At 40.4% G+C, this 20,474-nt stretch overlaps 1 protein-coding gene across 2 annotated transcripts in view; it reads left to right on the forward strand.

Annotated features, from left to right (window-relative positions):
- The first annotated feature begins 296 nt into the window (after positions 1–296).
- Positions 297–20,474, forward strand: part of TMEM138 (transmembrane protein 138) — a 797,942-nt gene continuing 777,764 nt past the window's right edge. For both annotated transcript variants that reach the window (XM_044059747.1, XM_044059750.1), the window contains exon 1: positions 297–370. The gene's annotated coding sequence lies outside the window, so the exon portion shown is untranslated. The remainder of the gene's footprint in view (positions 371–20,474) is intronic.

Here is a 20,474-nt window from a genome sequence, read left to right on the forward strand (position 1 = left end):
AAACGTTGAATACTACCTCTTTTAATGTGGAACACAAGTGCAATTAGGAAGTTCATAGCATGGTCAAAACGAGAGAGTCTACACCTAAAACAAGTTATGATGTATTGTTATTGTAGAAATTTGTTGAGAAAACTTCATAAAATGAAACTCTGATCCTTCCATTGTAATGCATCACTGTAAACCAGAAACTTTCTAAACCTCAAAATCTGTAAAGTTCGGTTAGACTTAAACTATCTTTACACGAATTAACCAATTAAATGTATCAACTCTAAGCATGTCGCATAAAAATGACATCATTCGCAACGAGTCTTCTCGGAGGCTTTTTTGTTATAGTAAGTGTGGTTTCTATGGTAATAGCAGGATCTAACAGGTGAGGGTATTCTGTTTATATTTCCTGTTGTTAGTATTCTTCTTTTTCGTATGTAGGACAAGTTGCTTTCTGCTGTAATTCTTGGGCACTGAGGGAGCCAGGCAGATTTGATTCCCAAACAGTTCCCTTCTCAATCCCGTCTTGAATATTTCCAAGCGGTTTCTATAGTATTATTTATTGTAAACCAGAAACTGGATGTTGAACTTTAAAGACGACTGTGAAAAAGCGAAAACTAGTTTAGCGGCTATCCCAACAACTGCGGGTTAGGCATGTGTTTAATAGATGGCTTTAGTTGGACGCAAATAAACACACAATACTTCTAATTCTCTCTTCAGCTAGCACTCTTGTTGCCATCGTGCTCGCTGCAGTTTTTTAAATCTGTGAATATGAGTAAACCATTTTATAGCATCTTCTTCTTCTTTCGGCTTTTCCCGGTTAGGGGTCGCCGCAGCGGATCACCTGTCCGCTCATGATTGGCAGTGGAGTTTTACAGTGTCGAGTTGCATGCCCGGCGCCCAACCTTCCACAGAAGGCACACACATGCCCAGTTTGCCCACATTCACACCTAGGGCCAATTTAGAGTGTCCAATCCACCTACTGCATGTAGTTGGGATGTGGGAGAAAACCGGAGCACCTGGAGGAAACCCACGCATTTTATAACATCTAAAGTAATATTAACGCCGCTGTTGCCATTCACGCCTCATTACAGACAGGTTGTTTTGTCAAACCTTTCATGTTTGCTGGCTGCATTAGTACAGCTAAATATCGTTTGTGAAGTAACACACACACACTCTGCATGGTAAATCATTTAGTATGCTGTTATGACTTCGAGATGTAGCTAGGGTTGCCACCTGTCCCACTTTGTGAGGGACAGTCCCTCTTTGGGCAGTTGTGTCCTGCGAAAAAATTGAAAAAAAAATAGCATACGTCCTGAGATTTTTGTGCAAAGGTATTTCCTACGTTTTCTTTAATAGTTTCATTAAACTTATTTTTTTTATCTGAAAGACCTAAATTTATATATGAAATAGCAAAAACAACTCAAATGCTACAAGAATAAGCTTTTATTTTGGCAAAAAAGTGAAGTTCTATCCTTTGTACTGGTCACGGGCATGTTTTGTCCTGCAAAATCTGACATTTCTACAAAAAATGTCTCACTTTGGGCATTTGAAAAGGTGGCAACCCTAGATGTAGCAACAGGAAAGTCATCCGTCTCAATTGTCCAGATTTTCGCTTCGTATTTTTGATGTGTTCCTCATAAAATTTGTGATTTTCTGGTAAATCATTGAAGTCACTAAATAATGACATATATTTGAGTTTCAGACTTCACAGCTTTCAGAAAAATATATAATACTGCAAAATCTGCCATTCTAGCAACTTTCTGAGCTTATAGGTTCATAGGTAGGTACTAGGCTATCGGCCCAAGGGCCTACATAAGCCTAGCCAGCAAGGTACCATAGCTTACGCCACCCAATAAAGTTATTTTCCTGTGCCACTGTCCAGCAGAGACACAGAAGTGATCCTCTGGGTGTATTTCCTATTTCCCATCCACTCGTCAAGATTTTTCTTGAAGAGTGCTAATGAAGAACTTTGCTTGACGTAGATGGTTGGCTTGTTCCAGAGTATAGGAAGTCTCTGGGACTGGAATCTATCCCCCCAGCATGTCCTGTTTATTGTGGTGACAAGGTTTAGGTCCCTAGAGCGTGTAGCTTGGAGGGATTGGGATTTCTTTAGGTGTAGCGTGTCCAACAGCTCTGGGTTTGACATATCTTTATATGTTAGGCAGAGATCACCTCGGAGTAAAGCTGGAGTTTTTTGAGGCGGTCAGTGTAGGGCATTTGTTTGAGGCCAGTAATCCTTTTTGTGAGGTACTTCTGTGGCTTTTCCAGCTGCTGCAGATGTCTTGTGAGGTACATTCCAAAAGGGGCGTTGTACTCTATAATGGGTCTAATGAGTGACGAGTAGAGGGAGTATAGGAGCAGTATTTAAAATGTGTCCCTACCCCCCCCCCCCCACATTATTTTTGACTTTGTCCAGAGTACTTTCTCTGAGAGGTTAAGATGTCTGGTAGGAACGCACTGGTCAAACAGTACTAAAATGTACTGCTCAGGTGGACTACTTTAAGTAACAGCATTCATTTACATTGGTGTTTATAAAATGTAAGTTTACTGGTAATGTTGCTATAAGATTTGGGGTAGGGGCTGCAGCCCTGTTACTGTCATGTCTCTGCCAGTACTGTTATAAGTTTGCTCATTAATACAATCCAATGGTGTATTCTGTAGAGTGGGCTGCGGTGGTGCAGTGGTTAGCGTTGCCACCTCACAGCAAGAGGTTCTCCGGTTAGATCCCGGGCTGGGGTGCCTTCTGTGTGGAGTCTGCATGTCCTCCCTGTGGTTGTGTGGGTTTCTTCCGGGTGCTCTGATTTCCTCCCACATCCCAAAGACATGCTGTAGGTGGATTGGACACCCTAAATTGGCCCTAGACGTGAGTGTGTGTGTACCTTCTGTGGAAGGTTGGGCACTGGGTTGGCAACTTGACACCATAAAACTCCACTGCCAATCATGAGCAGTCGGGTGATCCACTGTGGTGACCCCTAACTGGGAAAAGCTGAAAGAAGAAGAAGCTATATTTTGTAGAATATGCCTAGCTACATTTTTGAAATTAAACTTTAGTCACAGTAGTGCAAGTTGGAAGTGAGACTCTGCCAGACAATGGCAATGTTAGGTGTTGGACTGTTACCAAAGCAGGAGTTGAGAGGAAGCCAGCCAATCTGCCACAGGACACACACACACACACACACACACACACTATCCTACTACCTCCATATAAAACATTGAAGGGAGACTGACTTCTTTTAGACTTACATGCAAACCACTGCTTAACATAAGCACACTGCAACAGCAGAATTAGTTTATGGTTCTTTGGAAATCAATGTCCACACTCAGAAGTCAAAATTCTGTAACACCAATATGGACCAAGGTTCTTATTCAATCTCATTTACAATTTGAGGTAAACTGTCATTTTACATCTGGAAGCCAGCCTAAGAAGGACTTGACTGTATAATAAATTTCTCCTGGACTCCATTTTGGGGTGGTCGCAAGGCAATGAGCACTCTTAGTGCGCCATGCAAACACGTTTGATGTTAAACTTTGATCTATAGCATTGCTACCCCCACCCACATAAAAGAACGCATATAATAAAGTTATTCATATATATATATATATATATATATATATATATATATATATATATATATATATATACATACATACATACATACACACACACTCCATGAAAAGGGTACACAAATTTGTGATGATGTGTTGGGGAGCGAGTGGGCTGCCAGGTTCACATTCTTCTAGCAGACATAAAAAGAAGTTATGTGCTTACCGTAACGTTCCATTTGTGTTGTCAAATCTTCATTCATCCTTGACAGATGGGCTTGGTTCCAGTATCAGAACCGACTCGGCAGTTACTATAGCTCGTGCCAGTCAAAAACTCTCAAGCTTTACCTCTACCTAGAATCCCTCTCTGTCAGTTACCTCAGATCGAGTTTGCAGAGATGATATAGAAACATACAAGACATATGTATATACACACACACACACACACACATATTGTACACCAATAAACTGTTACTGTACTTTATGAAAGAATAAAATTAATGAAAAAAATTTAACTTTCTACCAGACCCATAAAAACGCATGTTAAACCAGTAGTTTAGCGCCTTCATTCCTTTATTTGGTATATGGGACTTCTTTGGTTGATAAAACAGAGATTGCAAGCAGTCTAAATAGCAGTTCTTATAACAGACATTAAATGCATCAGCCAATCAAACAACAGTAGAGAGAATTCATATGTAAATATAGTAAATGCGTGCTGTAAAAAAGCAGTAAAGTTAATAGTTATAATAGTGTTAAACTGAATGTGCCTGTCTCTTTTTCAGCAGTAGTAGTTCATAACAAAATTGTAGCTTAGTAAGAGAAAACATTTTAATTTATTTATTTATTTTATTTTATTTTATTTTATTTTACATTTGTTAACCGGGCTAGTCCAGCTGGATATATGTCCATTTTCAGTGGAGGCCCGGGAAGAAAAGCTCCAGTAGTAACAAGAGATATAGTAAAAAAAAACAATTTATCATACAGTAAAATATTACATGTGATTGTGTCAGGCGTATATATCATGGAACAATTCTACAAAGAAGTAGAGATACTAAATCAGCTAATTCATAGGAATGGTTACATTGCTTTCCAAAAATTGTACAAGAAAGATAGGTCATTTTACAGTATGTCATCAATGGTAAAGTATGTTACTAGTACTATAATACATATTACAGTATGTTATCAACAGATAAGCATGACTTGACTTATATAAATTACTAGAGATCTTAACTACTTCATAAGGCTGTAGTATAATAGATTAGTGAGAGGATACAGGCTGGTGCTAGAATAGAGAATGATCAACAATGTTAGAATTAAAATAAAAAAATAGTGGTATAACCATTTTAAGGCACATTTTACTTTGCTATGATCATTAAGTCCTGGGTATGATTCTGCATTCAGTTCAATTTGCCACTTTAATTCATGAAAGTCTAACAATCCTTCCCTATCACCTAAGAAATTGTTGATTTGTTCCAAGACAAAGAATTTCACTCCTGTGAAACTCTGACAATTTAAGCTATGTCTTCCTAAGGCATTATTAATATCTCCTTTGCGAGTTGCCCCATTACGTTTTTTAATGGGTGTTGAAAGTTTTCTGGTGATTCTACCAACATAGAAATTGGGGCAGGTGTTGCAAATAGCCACGTAGACAACAAAGGAGCTATTACAGTTATAGTGCTTAGCAAAATAAATTTTCTTGTTCATATGTGTGAAGACAAACTCCTTTGCTTGTAAAGTGCTATTACAGGCCACACAGAGGTTGCACGGAAACATACCTTGTGGTAACGAAATGTCATCTGTTTAAGAATTGACGAAAGACAAGTCAGGTTTGTCAAATGAGCTTCTAAATGTCTTAGTTTTCTTATGGAAAAAAAAGGGGGGCAGTGCCAAGGACTTCTGCTAGTTTTTTCTTGGTAATAAAATTCCAGTTATTAAAAATAACTTGTTTAATACTGGACAGGTCCCGACAAACTGGAAGCGAAAAACTGATGTTTCAGTCTTGATTAGCAGATACCGTTGATTGGTTAGAGGAAAGGTTGGTTTGGTTTTGATTAATGAAGTTAACCAGCAAGGAGAAAGAAGTGTTCAGCGTAGGTTGGGTTAAAGTATGGGTTTGGTGCTGAGCTGTTGGTTCTAATAGAGGTCTGGTCTGTGCTCTGTAGTTGATTCGGTCTTGCTTAAGTAGTGTCTGAGAAGGCTCTTGATTAGAATTAGAATTTGAAAGAAAGCCCTTGGAAAGTATAGGAGGAAACCTTGTAGATCTTGGTTGGAAAACTTCTGAAAAAATGTTCTTTAGTAAATACTCAGGCTAGTGTCTGTCCTTAAAAAGTGAAATGTTTGTGTGATTCCTGTACAAACAAAGCATCCTTGCTAACTAGTCTGGATAAATGGATAAAATGCCCTTTAACAATGTTCTTTTTCATAAAGTGTCGATGTGAACCATTGTAATCCAGATAATTATTTCTGAATATCTCTTTTTGGAAAATGTTAGAATTGCAGGACAAAGTGCTTTTATCTAACGTGAGGGGAAATGTCCAGGAAGTTGACAGTAGTATCGCATGCTATCAACTTAAAGTTCAGAAAAGGAATGTTTTGAGACAGTGCATGAATAAAGTTAATAAGGTGTTGTTTCTCACCATGCCACGCAAAAAAGACATGGTCTATATAACGCTTGTAAAGTCTGTTATTTACAAAGCCTGGTAATTGTTGGAGGGATGTAGCTTCCCATTCTTTTTTCTCCTTGCCATTTAACTTCATTAATCAAAACCAAACCCACCTTTCCTCTAACCAATCAACAGCATCTGCTAATCAAAACCGAAACATCATTTTTCTGCTTCCAGTTTGTCGGGAACTGTCCAGTATTAAACAAGTTATTTTTAATAACTGGAATTTTATTACAGAGAAAAAAGATTAGTGGAAATCCTTGGCACTGCCCCCCTTTTTTCCCATAAGAAAACTAAGACACTTGAAGCTCATTTGACAAACCTGACTCGTCTTTCATCAGTTCTTCAATGGATGACATTTCGATACCGCAAGGTATGTTTCTGTGCAACCACTGTGTGGCCTGTAATAGCATTTTACAAGCAAAGGAGTTTGTCTTCACACATATGAACAAGAAAATTTTGTTTGCTAAACACTATAACTGTAATAGCACCTTTGCTGTCTATGTGGCAATTTGCAACACCTGCCCCAGTTTCTTTGTTGGCAGAACCACAAGAAAACTTTCCAGCCACATTAAAGAACATAATGGGTCAATTTGCAAATGTGCTGTTAATAATGCCTTAGGGAGACATAGCTTAAATTGTCAAGAGTTTCAGAAGAGTGAAATTCTTCGTCTTGGAACAAATCAACAATTTCTTAGGTGACAGGGAAGGCTTGTTAGACTTTCGTGAATTAAAGTGCAAATTGAACTGAATGCAGAATCATACCCAGGACTTAATGATCATAGCAACATAAAATGTGCCTTAAAATGGTTATACCACTAATGTTTTATTTTAATTCTAACATAGCTGATCATTTTTTTGCTCTTACTAAGCTACAATTTTGTTATGAACTACTACTGCTGCAAGAGAGTCATTCACATTCAGTTTAACACTATTATAATTACTAACTTTACTGCTTTTTTACAGCATGCATTTATTATATTTACATATGTATTCTCTCTACTGTTGTTTGATTGGCTGATCCATTTAATGTCCGTTATAAGAACTGTTATTTATTTTGACTGCTTGCAATCTCTGTTTTATCTTCTGAAGAAGTTCCATATACCAAATAAAGGAACGAGAGAGCCAAACTAGAGGTTTGTCGTGTGTTTTTTATGGGTCTAGCTAAACGTTGCATTTTTTCATATGTATACCAAAAAAACAGAACAAGCGAAGATCCCAGCCACTAAAGGTAGGTAATGGAACTTGTGTATAAATATGTAACAATAAAGTACCAAAACTACCACAGCAATAGGCATAAAACAAATACTTTACAAAATCAAAATAAGTTACTGTTGCACAAAAAAAAAGACAAGCGCTTTCGGGTATAATCCCTTTTTCAAGTCTTAAAACTTCAACAGTTCATATTCTCTTAAAAAGTGTCTCTTAACCAATCACATAAAAATGTAAATAATTTATAGTTTTTTTTCTAAAACTCGGCTAGTCCTTCTTCATTAGTCATTATAAAATCAAATGGCCAATAAAAAACATACAGGCACTTCCAAGTCATTGGTTCTAGTATAAAAGCATAGACCAGTCACATATGAAATGTAAATAAGTCATAGTTTTTGTAAAGCTCCGTTGGTTGATCTGAAAAACTGCATCCAGTCATAACGTTTGCATGCTAAAAAGGCTGTTCCTTCTTCATTGGTCATTGTAAAGACTATTGGCCAATAGTAAACATTCATAACGTTTGCATGCTAAAAAGGCTGTTCCTTCTTTATTGGTCATTGTAAAGACTATTGGCCAATAGTAAACATTCAAACACTTTTGGAACCAATCACATATAAAATTTAAATGGATCATAGTTTTTCTAAAATGTTATTGGTTGACTAGAAAACTGCACCCAGTCTTAACATTTACATGTTGAAAAGGCTGTTCCTTCTTCATGGATCACTGTAGAAATTGAATAGCCAATAAAAAGCATTCAAAACACTTCCAAATCATTGGTTCTACTGTAAAGTCACGGACCAATCTGAATTCATATGTTAAACTATCTTCATTGGTTGTATAAACATGCTGACTAACCAGTGAACAGTCTGTGTACATGAATTAGCTATTTGTATTGGAATATGAACAGGGACCATCCCAGAATCAAATATATCTATTTGGCAATCTTGTATTGCATGTTTTCTAAGAGCAACTTAACCAGTTCAAGAAATAAAATCACAAATCAGAACAAGCATGTTGTCACATGTATGCATATTGCCCATCAGTAAACCAGTATGTACATGCATATGTACAGACACAACATCAAAAGTGCATTAATCTGCCCCCCCCAAAAAAAAAAATCAAAATTATAAAATATAAGCAGCTGAGCATGAGTGGCTAAAGAACAAAAACACAAATGTGAAAATAAATGTGAAAACAAAACATATCTGCTGGACATAGACACCTGGGCAGAAATGAACACATCCGGAATAATCAAAACAGTTGTATTTACAGTGATGAATAACACTTGAATACCAGAAACTACTAGTGCTCACACTGAATGTAGGAACTCACTTCAAACAACCATCAGCATATATGCATCAGTAGATGTTTATGGTATGTGTCATGTCTAAGTAATTAAGTTGTTAATATTTACGTCTACGTTTCTTCAGAGCCGGTTTGAGGGATAGCAAAAGTTTAATCCTGGATTGACATCCGCTCATAGATCTCCTATCCATTTCATTTTTGCTATCTCTGTCTCAGCTACAATGTCTCCACCTTGAGGGTTAGGATATACAATCTGAAGAACCAGAAAAATGAAATTATGAGAATCATTGTCTAAGATGTGTTTCATTAAAGGACTCTTGGTATCCTTTAGGCAGATATCACTAATGGGTTTGGATATCCTTTCCTTTAACTATTGGTCCTGCCAACATAAAAACATTGACACTGTTGGCAATCCGCAAAGTATACCACATTCCTTGTAGTACAATCAGGATATAGTTTTGGAACATATTTTCTGTAAGTAGGATGTATTAAGCCCTGTATGTTTGAAATATGTCTGCAAGAAGAACAGTGCCTACAAGTGAAAAAGTTCCAATCCTATTGGAATAAATTTGTTGACTTGTGGCAGACCTTTTACATAATACTCATGTTAAATTTTTATTGTTCCTGAAAGTAAAGGCTGGAGCATCACCCACAATCGCTTTTATCTTTTCATCGCTGACCAAGATTTTCCAGTTGTTCGTAATAATGTTGCATAAATATCGAGTGTCACTAGAATATTTCAAAATGACCCTTGTATGTGCGGCCTTGGGTGGATGGTCATCAGTATTGCTTGCTGACATATTATTGTTGTTGTTTGCATAAAAGAATGGTTTTCCATATGTTAATCTCTGTTTCTTTATTTCATTTGTCTGATGTATGACCGCTTTATGTTTATAACCTCTAAATATGAATGCTTGTTCTGATTTGTGATTTTTATTTCTTGAACTGTTTAAGTTGCTCTTAGGAAACATGAAGAAGGACTAGCATTTTTAACATTTTTAACATGTAAATGTTAAGATTGGATGCAGTTTTCTGATCAACCAATAGAATTTTAGAAAAACTATGATCTATTTTCATTTTATATGTGATTGGTCCATGTTTATATATTAGAACCAATGACTTGGAAGTGTTTGAATATTTACTATTGGCCAGTTTTCTTTACAATGACCATTGAAGAAGGAACAGCCTTTTTAGAATACAAATGTTATGATTGCATGCAGTTTTTCTGATCAACCAATAGAGCTTTACAAAAACTTACTTATTTACATTTCACAGGGTAAAAAGGAAGGATTAGTTCACAAGGATACCCTATCCTTGTGAAAAACAATGTAAGAAGGCTCTGACTACATAAGCTGCAAATTACTACAGCACTCAACTTTCCTCACTTGTCTAGTGGAAAGCAGTTTTTAGTACTTAAATAAGCACTTATCCAGGCATGTCTAAGGGTCAGCTCCCAGTGATTTCTCCTGTCTACCTGATGAATCTGGGCATCTTGGGGCAATGCAGCAATTGCCTCATGTACACAGACAACCCTCTCCTCCTACCACCCAACACTACAACCTGTGAGAGATGCACTTATATAGCCAAACTGGAAGCAAATCTCTCTTCACCCAAGACTGGACTAGACAGTCAAGAGGAGAGGGTAAACACTTGCACCACACCACACTCATCACATAGTCCCTCAAAACCTACACCACCAAAACACACACATAGAAACACAAAACACACACCTACATTCGCGGAGGCTCTCAATAAAAACCTGCCCAAGCATCAGGGACATCCAAAGCATAAACGCAAGCAAACTCCACCCCCCAACACAACCCAAATGACACATAGCCCACAAACTCAGTGTGCCACTCAACCACAGCCCATAAGGCATAACAACGTACCCAACACTCTAGTCGTAGGTGACTCTATAGTCAGGCACACTGATGTTCCACTCACTAGACTAAACAAGGAGAAAGTTACTGTCAGGTGCCAGAATCCACCACATAACGCATGCACTCAGGTCACTCCACAATAAGTACAAATATGACACTGTCATTGTCCATGATGGTGTGAATGACCTGAGACGTACCTCCCTGGACTACATGAAAAGAGACATGGAGGAGCTCTCCGATCTTGTATCCCAGGCAGGTATGACCCTAACCCTGAGTAGCATCCTGCCATCACCCAGAATGATACCACAGTACAAGGACAAAATGATTGACTTCAACAATTGGCTAAGCTTCTGGTGTCATTCTAAGGGGATCCAGTATTTGTCTGCCTGGGACGACATGATCGACAGTCCACAATGCTTTGCCAGAGATGACCTGCACCTGTTGCCCTAAGGATTCCGGATACTGGCTAAGAGTCTTGCCACCCCTATAGTGCCATTTTTAGGCAAGGTTCAAATGACAAATTTACCACCGTAACAGGTACAAGCAAGCAAAATCTGAGGGTAATGCTACTCAATGCTAGAAGTCTAAACCTCAAAATGCACTCACTCGAGGCACTCCTTAAAATGGAGAACATTGACATCTGTGCAGTGACAGAGACCTGGTTCAAAGCTCCAGAGAGCACCCCTGCATTACCAGGCTTCAATTCATACCACACCTTTCGGCCACCTAAACCAGAAAGAAGCACTAAAGGTGGAGGCGTGTCCATATTCATTAAGGATATCCACACCTCCAGGCAAGTTGCACAGCATAATGCATCCAAGATTATCCAAGTGCAACTAACTCTGGGCAAGACCGCAATCCAAATTGTAGCTTGCTACAGACCCCCCACCATGCCCCAGGATTCACACTCCTCCTTTTTTGATGCACTGGAAAGTATTAGGGTACAACCCAACACCCTAATAATGGGCGATTTCAACTACCCCACCATTAACTGGGAAAACTACTCCTGTACCAACTCTTTTGCTCAACGTTTTCTAGAATTCATAAATTCCAAAGCCTTGGATCAACTTATTCACACCCCCACCAGGGGCAGCAATATCCTAGACCTGGTCATTACCAACATGGGAAACCGGTGTTCCACACCAGTGGTCAATTCCTCGTTGGTTAGATCCGACCACAAGCTAATCAGCCTAGACATCCACATCCCACCCCCAGCCCCAATTAGGGAAACCATCATAAAAAAAACTTCTCAAAAGCCAACTTCACACTTCTTAAGACAGAAGTGGCAAACTTCATGACACCCATGTAGACAGACAATAGAGGTATGACTGCCGAATCCTACACAAATGCACTTTATAAGTACTTACACGAGTGCATGGATCATGCTATCCCTAATAGAACCAGGATGTTATCCTCCAAAAAAAGGAAGCCAATCTGGTGGTCCTCTGCCATAAACAAACTCTACAACAGAAGAAAGAAACTGTTGCAAAAAAGAGTAAAATCCCATGACTGGAGGAACTCCCTGGTCAACCTCAGTAAGAAGCTGAGATCCCTCATAAAATCCTCCAAAGCTAGTTACGAAACAAAATTGCCACTGACTCTAAAGACAACCACAAAGCATTCTATAGCTATGTCAAGAATCTAAATGGGAACACTCAGATCTGCTCTGAGTTACAGCATAATGGCACTAAATATACAGAACCAACTGATATTGCCAACATCCTAGCAGATAGGTTCAGTGCTAACTTTACCCCCTCTCACCCCCTAGAGGGCCCATCTCTATACCGGAAGAATGCAAAGTTCCTATAATCACGGCTGCACAGGTAAAAAACACACTCTCCAAAGCCAAGAACACAGCATCCATGGGACCTGACAATATCCCAGGCTGCATTCTACACGAACTACAGAATGAACTGTCACCCTACCTAAGTACCATGTTCAATCATAGCCTCACCTCAGGCTTTGTACCCACTGAATGGCGCACCGCGACAGTTATCCCACTCCACAAAGGGGGAGCCACGATGGACCCCGGGAACTACTGCCCGATTAGCCTGACAAGCCTGGTCTGCGAGGCCGTGGAACGTATCATCATGGAACTCATAAACAAAGACATTGGTAATCTCCAAACTCTGGACCCTACTCAGTTTGGATTTGTAAAAGGCAGATCATGTCTCCTAAACCTGATTGACTTCTTTGAAGCAGTCACCAAAGCCATAGATGAGGGTAAAATGGTTCACACAGCTTATCTAGATTTCGCCAAGGTTTCGACACCATCCCCCACTATGGAATTATAGATAAGCTCACTAAACTAGGTATAAATCCCTATGTCACAAGATGGGTTGCCAACTGGCTCACGGACAGAACTCACACTGTGAAAGTAGCGGATTCCAAATCCGACATCAGACCAGTGACAAGTGGAGTACCACAGGGTTCAGTCCTGGGTCCTCTCCTGTTTGGTATCTACTTCTCTGAAGTGCAGGCCAACACAGAAGGTCTTTGGCTAACAAAGTTTTCAGATGACTGCAAACTAGGAGCCATATTCTAAACTCCTAACGATGTGGACAAACTACAAAAGGGCCTCACTGAGACAGATACCTGGTGTCAAAGCCATGGCCTGAAGCTCAATGCCAAAAAGTGTATTGTCATCCCCTTTGGTAAAAACTCTGTACCCATGAACTACCACATAGCTGGTAGTCTACTTAATGCTGAAAATGTGATGAGACCTTGGGACACAGGTGGACAGTAGTCTCTCCTTTGATAATCACATCGCCACAGTGGTCAGGAAATCCTTCTACGTGGCTCATCTCATCACAAAAGGATTCTCATCCAGAAAGAAAGAGGTCATTGTTCCCCTCTACTCATCACTCATTTAGACCCATTATAGAGTACAACGCCCCTTTTGGTATGTACCTCACAAGACATCTACAACAACTGGAAAGACCACAGAAATACCTCACAAAGAGGATTACTGGCCTCAAACAGATGCCCTATGCAGACCGTCTCAAAAAGCTACAGCTTTACTCCATCGCATATCGCCTACTCAGGGGCGATCTCTGCCTAACTTACAAAGCTATGTCAAACCCAGAGCTGTTGGACATGCTCCACTTAAAGAAATCCCAATCCCTCCGAGCTACACGCTCTAGGGACCGTAACCTTGTCACCACAATAAACAGAACATGCTGGAGGGATAGATTCCTGTCCCAGAGACTTTCCATACTCTGGAAAAGACTACCTATCTATGTCAAACAGAGCTCCTCATTAGCACTCTTCAAGAAAAATCTTGATGATTGGATGGGAAATGGGAAATTCACCCCGGGGATCACTTCTGTGGCTCTGCTCGACAGGGGCACAGGAAAATAATTTTCTTGGGTGGTGAAAGCCAGGGTACATTTTTTGGCTAGGCTTGTATGGGCCCTGGGGCCGATAGCCTAGTACCTACCTATGAACCTATGATAAAGCCTGAATCTCTGAAATCCTTCTGGCAGAGGAAATGGCTTCCAAAAAGTTTGTCTTCCAGGATAAAAACTTTAGGTCACAATCTGTAGAGGGTTCAAATGGAGAATGTCTCACTGCCTGAAGAACTAGGTTCAAGTCCCAAGGAGGTTTTGGGTCCTTGAATGGAGACTCTAGTAGAAGAGTGCCTCATTGAAATGATTTACAAAGGATATGAGAGGCTAAGGAATGTTCATCCAAGCCATTATGAAAATTAGAAATAACAGCCAGTTGTATTTTGATAGTGGAAGCAGAAGCTCCAGCGTTAAACAGTGAGGCTAAAAGTACAGCACATGTTCTATGGAAGCTGTAAAAATTTGTTTTTCAAGGGCCCAAAAAATGAACTTCTTCCACTTACTGGTGTACAGCTTTCTAGTAGAAGGTTTGTGGGACGATAAAAGAATGTGGTGCACTGGTGAGGAAATATTTGGACACCTGGCAATTAGTGGAACTGGAGGAACCATGCAGTTAGCTTGAGGTTTAAAATGTTTGGGTGAACAAGACCATCCAGATGGGACAGATCATCTGGCGCTGGGTTCAGAATCAAGGGCTGTTGTCGAGTTAGGTGAGGCCAAAGAAACAGGAACCAAATATGTTGAGGCCAAAACGGAGCAATGAGGATCACTGTACTCTTCAACCTTCATGCTTTCTGTAATAAAAGTTTATAATTAGAGGTATAGGTTTAAAGGTGTAATGGAGACCAGGAGGGGAAGAGCATCTCTCGGTGACTCTTCCGAAGGAGGAATTAGGGTGAAGTACTTGCTGGATTTGTTGTTTTAGGAGGATGAGAAAAGATTGCAGCAAGGTTGACCCCAAAGCTGGAAAATCATTTTTGCTACTTTCAGACTGAGAGACCACTTGTGAGGCTGAAGGATACATCTGCTCAGTTTGTCCGCAATCATGTTGGAGCTCCTGGGTATATGCATTGTTATTAGAAAGGGGTTGGAGAAATCTCCCACTGCCACATTCTGAGTGCTTCTCGACAAAGAGGGTAGGACTTGGTTCCTTCCTGTTTGTTGATATACCAAACTATTGACAAGTCGTCTGTTTGAATTGCAATAGTCCCTTGAGGAAGAGCTGTCTGAAAGGCCTGCAACTTGAGAAACACTGCTCTTATCTCTAGAACACTGATGTGCAAGTTGGCCTCTATAGAGGACCAAGTGCCCTGGACTGTCTTGCCCAGATAATGCCCCCCACCCCATCTGGGAGGAATCCGTTGTCACTATGGCCGTGGGTTCTGGAAAGACAAAGGGACGACCATATAGAACTTGATGTGAATGCATCCACCAAAGAAGGTCTGTCTTGCAGCGTTTGGTAATCATGACTTGTGACAATGGGTGATGAAGTATGGATGACTGGGAAGCTAGTAGCCATTAAAGAATTTTCATGTGAAACCTGGCTAGTTGCACCAGAGTTATAGAAGCTGAAAAGGATCCCCAGGGCTTGCAAGACTAAACATGTTGGAACTTTGTTCCTAAGGATTAACTTTTGAGCCTGAACTACAATTCTGTGGTGATGATCTGGGGGGAAGTGATGCTGTCATTGTCTGAGTATCCAGTACTGCCCCTATGAACTCTTAAGTTTTGTGTTGGGATTAAACGTGATTTTTCTAGGTCTACTCTTGTCCCCAGCTGAGCACAAGTGCTGAGTGTGTAGTCCCTGGCTATTATCAGCTGATGCTTGGTCGTAGCAGTTATGAGCCAGTCATCCAGGTAGGGAAACACATGGGTTCCTTGCAGTCTCAAGTGAGCTGCTACTACTGCCATGTGTTTGGTGAACACCCTAGGGACTATGGTGAGTCCAAATGGCCATACTCTGAATTCGTAGTGACTGGCTCCTAGTCAGAAGCGGAAAAACTTTATGGAGTGTTTGTCCATCTTTTTGATAATAAGCATCCTGAAGGCCTTCTGAGCACATCCAGTCATCTTTCTTCAGAAAGGGAAGAATAGACTGTACCGTGACCATCCCGAACTTCGTTTGTTGAACCAATTTGTTCAGTACACTGAGATCCAAAATTAGTCTCCAGTCTCCTGTCTTTGGCACTGAAAAGAATCTTGAGTAAGTTCCGGATCCTTCTTGGTCTGGTGGGACTTGTTGAATGACCCTTTTGTCCCAACAGTTTTTGGATTTCTTGAACTGCTGCATCCCTTTGATTGGATGGAACATCTGGGATTTTCTTCTGAAATGGGGTAGGTTGAGAAAAGAAGAGAATGGTATAACCTCTGGATACAGTCCGTTGCATCTGGGAATCTTTTGTTATGTCTTGCCAAGCATTTAGGTGCAAGGATAAGTGTCCCCCAACTGCCTCCAGAGGAAGACAGTTGGACCTCTCTTCAAAAATGCTGAAAGGGCTTGCTTAGGAAACAACCCCTGAAGCCCTGATTTTGCAGACTACCTCTACTGTGAGGACGGCATCTCCCATTCTGGTTCCCCCCCTACCCCAGGAGAGCTGTCTCCATGTGTGTCCTGGAAAGACCCTTGGGATTTTTTGAACCACATTTTACCACCACTCCTCTGGTTCCTGGAAAATGACCTGGGGGGGTGGAAAAACATACGCTGACAGCAGAAAGGGTCTTACCATCTTTCTCACACCTGGATAAGATTTCTTTCACTTTGGGGCCAAATAAGGATGCCCCGTCAAAAGGAGCACTGATGAAAGAAGACTTGAATGGTTCCACAAAAATCACTAAGGCGCATCCAGGCTTGTCTCCTAATGGCTATGCCTGCACCTGCTGCTCTAGACGCCCCTTTGGCTATATGTGCTATCAGCCTCATGGACGAATTTGACCCAGACTCTAGAGTGGGTAACTGGGAAGCCACTTTGTCTTGGACTTCCTCTGCAACAGCTCCTGTCATGGTGTCTGATAATTCCTTGATCAGATCCCATTGGAGTCTGGTGAAATGTGCCAAGTAGTTCAAGGACCTTATGGCAAAGGTCATTCAAGCATAAACCCACTTCCCAAATCTGTCCATAGCCCAGGACTCCCTGTTGGGCAGATGGACAGAGGAACTCTCCTCAGCCAATTCCTTTTTAGTGGCGGCCGTCATGACCATAGCATCAACTGCCAGACCCTTGGTCCAAATTTGTTTGTCTTCGGGTGTGGAAAGTATTTTGTCTGGTCTCTTGGGGATGGGCTTGATGGAGTCAGGGACCTTCCATGCACATTGTGAAATCAACTAAACCCAAGAGGTAAATGGCCAGGTGCCAAATGGCTGCAGGTAGACAGACTACTCAGGGGAAGGGTATTTGGACTTCCAGCCACTCCTCTGCTTGCCCCTTCATCAAAATCTGTATCTTCGGTGACTGATTCTTGGGGGAATCCAAGTGCTTTTTCTTGCACTTCCTTTTGTGTGGGACCTCCTCAAGGAGATAATCTGGGGAGGTATCAGAAGATGTCAGTAGCTGTGGCTGTGACATCTGAGGCTTCAGCACCATCTGTCCCTGTGGAAAGGCAGGTAGTAGAACTAGAGAGAGGGACCTGTATGATGGGGTAGGCTTCAAATGAATCTCTGTTAGAGAAAGGGTCCTCTGCATAGCCTCGAAGACTGGTCCTCCTGAAGATGGAAGGGAGCCTGGAACCGAGAAAGACTGCCTTAGGACCGGGGCCACTCCCCACTCCGAAGAACCAAGCCTCGAGGCTGCAACTGGAACCGAACTGGCTTGAGCCGAAGCTCCAAGGAGCAGGGATGGCTGCAAAAAGCCTGGAGTTGAGATCTGCTCACTGGTACCGTCAGTGCAGCTATGGCTCTAGGAGGTCTCTGGTTCTGAGATAACCGAAGAGCTCAGGGTAATTGTCAGCTCTGTAGAGGTGAGCCATTCTGAAGCCAACACCATTGGTGCTGGGAGAACCGGAACAGAAGACTCTTAAGAGCTCCAAGGAGGTTAGAGTAGTATACACGTAGTGCGTGAAAATCTGACTGGAATTTTATGGCCACACTTCTGGCATTTTTTGAAGCCAGAGGGGCCCTTACCCTTCTCAGCCATAACGAGCAGTGAAAACAGTTCTAGAGAAATTGTTAAGGAAGTCTCACTTCACAAGGGACAGGGAAAGTGTGAACAGCAAAGATAATATTTTATACTTAAATTTTTATATTTAACATAAAGGACACAAAAGAGAGAGGGAAACTATCAACAATGATAGTGGGAAAGTACACAAACGTGTAAAAAGGGTAAAGATACCAATGATAACACTAGTAGAAGTATATTAAGTTTAAAAAGAAATGATAGAAAAATATAAACATAAACTGCAAGGAAAGGACAAAATTTTACCTAAACCTAGTAGTGCTCAAGAGTAATAGACTCGACCGTTTCTGAAGGTGTCAAATGAGATCTGAAGTAACTGACAGAGAGGGATTCTGGCTAGAGGTAAAGCTCGAGTTTTTGGCTGGCATGAGATGTAGTAACAGCTGAGTCGGTTCCGATATCAGAACTGAGTCCTCCTTTCAAGAATGGAATGAAGTTTGACATCATCAGATCAATGGATCTCTACTGACATGCATCCAAGATGTGATATTGTGCCTGGAAGTATACATGAATGCTTCCCAACACGATCACTGCCCACCCCCCCACCTCCAAGCAAGCAGCTGGCAGGCAACAGCTTGCCGTCTGACTCTCAAAATATAAGAACAAACATGCCAAATTACTTAATTCTCTGCATGTGCGCCAATTAAGCTAGTGTGAAGTAATTGCATTTCATAGATGTGCAGCTACTACATTTTGAGAGGTCAATAGTAGTCGAAATGCTATTGCATGCTTTGCTCCATATTTTACATAAATAAAGTGATTTCTAGCTACACAGCTTGTAGCTAACACTTTTCTTTTATAATGTCCCATCAGTATAAGGTAAGCCCACTGTAGACTAACCGAGTGTACCCAACATTTTTCTACAGTTTGCCTTGCAAGAAAGTGCCCATAAAAACAGTGAACCAATGAAAAACAAAACCACCATAACATACTCATATTCAGTCATAATATAATGGCTTGCAGACATGCAAACAATAATTGGGGATACTGCATATTCAAGTGCTGCAGATTTAAAAAGAAAAAAAAACACTTGCACACCGTGCGTCCAAATAAATGGAGTAACAATTTTTTACAGAAACAGAGCTAAAGTGCCACCTTCAGCAGTGATTAGCACATGCTTTCGTTCATAAATTGATAACACCCCACCTTCCAATTCATCATGTAAGTTGACCTCACCATCTACAATCATTTGAATAAGGGTAAATAGTAATGCTACCAACTGATTACAAAACATTGTATAAGCACTGTTTTATGTACCATTTGGATAAATGTCTGCAATGCAGTCTATTGGTCTGTTGCCTCTATAAAATATTTGGACACAAGGTGTACTACTCCGTAGATGCACACAAACACATACACACTTAAGCAGAATACAGAAGTTTCACTTCTGCGCGTGGTGACCACGCACATTCTTTTTTTTTTGAGCAACAGTGAAAATATTGGGGCCTTATCAGGCCATATTATCTTTATAACAATCTAAATGACTCTGATAGTGTATATAGCTAGCTTACAAAGAGGAACGCAAATCTAAAAACAATATTTCAATTACTTTTTGACTGAGCAACTGACAATGTTATATTAAGCTCTGGGGGTGCAACAGCTTGAGTGATGTGCCCGTCTTTTAAATGCCATGAGGGTTCTTGGGGCAGCAAAACAGTGTGTGTACAAAATTGAACTCACTGACTACACCCTTGATGCAATCTCTTTACAAATCTCAAATCATACTGCTTCTGTTTATGTACTTTTGGTGTGTTTGTGTTGTGGCTGTTATTCTTAACTCCACTAATGCTACAATAGTAGAACCTTGTAAGTAAAGCAAAAATCTCTGTTGTTAACTTACTGTACTGTTATTGTTTTACAAAACTGTGGAACTCACCTAAAACTTATAGAAAATGACAAATGTTTTAACAGCCTACTAGAACAGCACCTACAGCACTCCTGGCTCTGCTTTTGTTCTTCGCCTGGGTAATACCAACGAAAGTAACTTACTAAGCTACTGTACCTCCTTCAAAACTATACCGTCCCCTTCTTAACCTATCTCATGTGGAACCCATCATGATGATTAGCTTAGTACAATTCCACTTTTTCTCTCCTACTGTAAACAGTCAATACTCATTGTTTTCATTCCCCTCTGCTTCTAGTTTATCGCTGTCATTTTTACCACTACTTTGTAACTACAAAACTAAATTTAAATGAATGCTTTTTTTCTGTTTGTTTTACTGATTTTCTTTATGGACATAGCATTTTTTATAGAACTAACTACCATGTTTACTTGCACTCTGTGGCAATCCAAGACATATCTGCAGTGTAAAAATGAAATGTAATAAAAATGTCTTGTGAACATGTAACTTATGGATGTAAATTTGT

The sequence above is a fragment of the Protopterus annectens genome, chromosome 17.part0 (assembly GCF_019279795.1).
Source record: "Protopterus annectens isolate FY-2018-M chromosome 17.part0, PAN1.0, whole genome shotgun sequence".
Classification (NCBI taxonomy): Eukaryota; Metazoa; Chordata; order Ceratodontiformes; family Protopteridae; genus Protopterus; species Protopterus annectens.